The sequence below is a fragment of the Glandiceps talaboti genome, chromosome 7 (assembly GCF_964340395.1).
Source record: "Glandiceps talaboti chromosome 7, keGlaTala1.1, whole genome shotgun sequence".
NCBI classification, from domain to species: domain Eukaryota; kingdom Metazoa; phylum Hemichordata; class Enteropneusta; family Spengelidae; genus Glandiceps; species Glandiceps talaboti.
The window spans coordinates 9,464,956-9,468,930 of NC_135555.1; the positions used below are offsets into that span (position 1 = coordinate 9,464,956).

The following is a 3,975-nucleotide window of genomic DNA, read 5'->3' on the forward strand; positions in this document are numbered from 1 at the left end:
ATGCATGATATATTACTTGTCTTGTAATTAAATTTTTGTACCTTAATATGTCAGATCAACTTCGCAACGAACAAGATGTGAGTATCATATGAAATTCATTGTATGCTGCCCTCTAGCATCATAACCGCGAAGTTAATTGTAGTGCATTGGGCCTACCTGACATATTCAATTATCAAGTGATCACGTGGTTAGCTCCAAATGATGGTTACGCCTACGTTACACATTTCTATTGCTGCTGATGGCACTGTAAGAAGTATTTTGATGACCGTTCGATGATGACACATCAACGTAAATGAAGTATCATACAAGTAAGTTCACGAGTATGTTTATTTGTACAATATGTTACAGAACAACAGGTATGCAAAAACATACATGTACGCAAAATGGAAAAAAAATCAGTCAAATGCAAAGATGACTACGTAAATGCATATTTGGAAACCATGCAATTATAGGCAGTAGCGAGTTTTCTCTTTTCTTCATTACGGTCACTACGGTAAATACAAAGTTAATGGTACAGTATTTCATATTCCAAAACGAGAGTTGTCGAGGAATGAGACTGCCGAACTCATACGATTTAACAGACATGGGAGAGACGAATGAAAAAGTTGAAATCGGCTTCACATAATAAGCTTATCGTCAACAATGGTTGGTATACGTAGCTATTCAACATGTAGTAGTCTATAGAAAAGTGACGATTTTGACAAAATATTCGGCGCCACTATGATTTATTGATTTTAACAATTTTAACACACGAAGAATGGCATTCCATTAAACTCGTCTACTCTTGAAATATATTAGAAGTATTTAAGATCAGATTATGAACATTTTAAAATTAAAATATATTTGAGAGTATATTACCAATTTAATGGTCACGATTTTCTCAAAATTTCATCACAGAGTACATATACATTGTCTGATGGTACATTTGTATGCGATGCCTATACACAGGAGAACTCAATATTTATCTTAAATCATCGTGGGTGTATTATTAAATATATCCATATATCAGATATCCACATTATATTACTTTACTACCACAAACAGTGATACAATCTCTTTCAACTCTGTAATATATTGATGGTGTATTTAATCTTCTTTAATACACGGGTATATTTCATTTCATAATTTCATTTCATGGGGTCGAAATATATGGTTCGTGATTATATCATTTCGTAATATATAACTTGAACATTCCCACAAGAAAACACAGAGTTTGCTTACGTCTATGCATGAGAATTCGCTATAGTGGTCTGAGATGTTATGAATATCTCTCGTATCATAGGCATAATTATTGCTAAAGTTTTCAGTACTGTTCAAGGATGCCTTTCGTAAAGAGGCGTCAGCATTAAAACCCTACTGTACTTACTTGAAACTCCGTCATTTTCTCGTTGACCTTTTCTTTTGAAACATACAGAAACATATTTGCTTGCAGTATTGTGTAAAGTGGCTTGACGTGTGTGTGTGTGTGTGTGTGTGTGTGTGTGTGTGTGTGTGTGTGTGTGTGTGTGTGTGTGTGTGTGTGTGTGTGTGTGAACAGTGCTAATATAGTAAGCTATCGAGATCATTGCTATTTAATGTAGTGTGAATCTGAAGGTTTCTAAGGGTTTGATCACTCGGCTGCCCAAAAACAATATAAATGAAACTAAGAATATGGACAAAAATACTTCGAGTTATAGCTATTGGAGCTTGCTTTAATAACAACAAAGAAATATTTTTCCATACTCAACAAATAGTACATTTCGAAAGTGTTCGGCACATAACCAAAATGATTATGCCGCCAACGTAACGGTTTGATAAAAAATGTCTCAATCTTGAATTCATCCGTCATCCTATTAATATTACATTATTTTGAGTACAAATGTGTTTGTTTGCTGCAACAAACAAATGCGTATTAGGCAATTTTACCTTTAGTCAAGGGCTATTCACAAAAACTTAAGTTGATGTTAATTCAAGTGATATCCATAATAGACCACTTGAAACTATGTGGTGCATATATGCATACTGAGCAAACCCGTTTAAGATTGATTGGAGAGACATAAAACCGTCACTTGTCGTCAATACATTTTAGATATCTTAGTTTTTTTCCATTTGTTCAAAACTAAATATGACAGAAGTTACGTTAAAAGTTGAATTTTTTGTTGTTTATCTAGCTGGATTATATTATATTCGGTATCATTAAAACACTGGCGATATTTCAATACGTCAGTAAAAGTGCAAGTATTACATTTATCGGATTCCTTCACCCTAAGTGAAGTTGGTCGGGGCTATTGATATTCAGCAATGCGAATGGAGATGATTTTCCTTAAGTATAAACAGTGTAATGAGGATAATTTGATCATTAAAGAGAATTTGTTGTTTGTCACATTACACCTAGGCACAGACACGGTTGTTTATCAACGCGTAATGTTTTAAAGTGTTAAATTCCCGAGTACGTGGAAGGGACGGAATACAAAATTCGTTGGAGAGACATCAGCATTCACTTTCTCTGCAATATTTACAATGTATGTCATTGGAATGTGCTCCTGTCTGGTAAACGCCCAAAGTTTCGTCAATATTTTTTACAATCAAGCGGTTTGCGGTAGATGTATTATGGCATTATAACTGTGAAATGTTTCATCGTCAAAATGTTTGACAGCCAAAACTGTCGTCTGCGAAGTGTACAGTACTCAATGTCACAAAGAGCTATGAATACGTGATTATGTTTTAGTCTTTTCTTGTATAATCACTCGCTTTTCAGAGCGTTATGACGTCACAGTAGCATGTACCAAGGACGTGTTTTTTTTCCAGATAGGGTTATGTACGTCGAAGACGGGAAAATACCATAGTGACGTCACACGATTTAGAGAAAATACGTTTAAAGACCTCTACCTAATATGGTGATCACTTTGACGCGCTCAGTGTATCCTTTTCAGTTTTTAGCGCAATATTTGAAAAGCATGCTATGAGAGAAAGTGTACTTATTGTTCTAAGTAAATTTAGTTACCTGTCTGACGGCATCACAATAGCGACCGTAACAAGAAGATACTCGACGCGTGTAGAGACCGCTAACCAGGTAGCAACGCCACGTAACCGGCAACGGAGGTTAACATGGGATCGCCACAGTACTGTAAAATTGTTGCTGAAATCAGCCTCGCATCTCATTTGGTATTCAACGAGGTGTACAGAAAGGTGGTCTTAAAGGTCAGAATTATTACCTTTGTCGGGATTAGTTCTAAACAAAGTAAAGTAAACCATCATAATGCAATTTTTGAAGGATTATCTGAGTTACAAGTAGAAACTTGATTTCCCTGCTGAGTAAATAAATCCGTTATATTCAGTATTTTGATTGTGATTTCAAAGTTAATTTAGTGAATAGAAAGACGTTGGATGGACACAATACATCATTTGATATCTTTTCATGTTAATTGTGCGAATAATTATCCGTGCATTGATACCAAACGGTTATGTACTTGTCGGTCGAGAGGTCATACATAATTATATAGAAGTCTGTTGACTCTTCGGTCGTCATACATATATTCAATACAAACCCAAAATTTCAGTACAGTTAAATAGCTTACTGGAAAACCTATGGTGGCAAGATAAAGTAACACGTCAGACTACATTATAATAGTGCAATAACGTGACGTCAAACATACGGCCATTGTGCAATATTTTCAACATGGTGTCATTGTACACCGATCGATGCAATTTTCCTCGTTGTAATATAATGCTATGTCTCTACGAATCGAAGACGAATAGTGAGAAAAATACGATGTCACGAGTAATTTCCAGCTGAATGAAGAAAAGTATAATTACAGCTGCGTAACCATGACTTATTAAAAATCGGGAAAATAGTGGTGGTTTGAACGTTTGTTATTTCATATTTCGAACACCGCAGAATAGATGATGTAAACGTGGATGTCTTGGCGTAGAACGACTAAGGTTTTTTGTAAACGCGATCAACTTGCTTGTGATGTAATACCTGTAATATAACGT

The 3,975-nt window shown here is 35.2% G+C and overlaps 1 protein-coding gene across 3 annotated transcripts in view; it reads left to right on the forward strand.

The window, feature by feature from the left end:
- The first annotated feature begins 245 nt into the window (after nt 1-245).
- LOC144437538 (putative G-protein coupled receptor CG31760) overlaps nt 246-3,975 on the forward strand; it is a 165,054-nt gene continuing 161,324 nt past the window's right edge. For all 3 annotated transcript variants that reach the window (XR_013481018.1, XM_078126485.1, XM_078126486.1), the window contains exon 1: nt 246-308. The gene's annotated coding sequence lies outside the window, so the exon portion shown is untranslated. The remainder of the gene's footprint in view (nt 309-3,975) is intronic.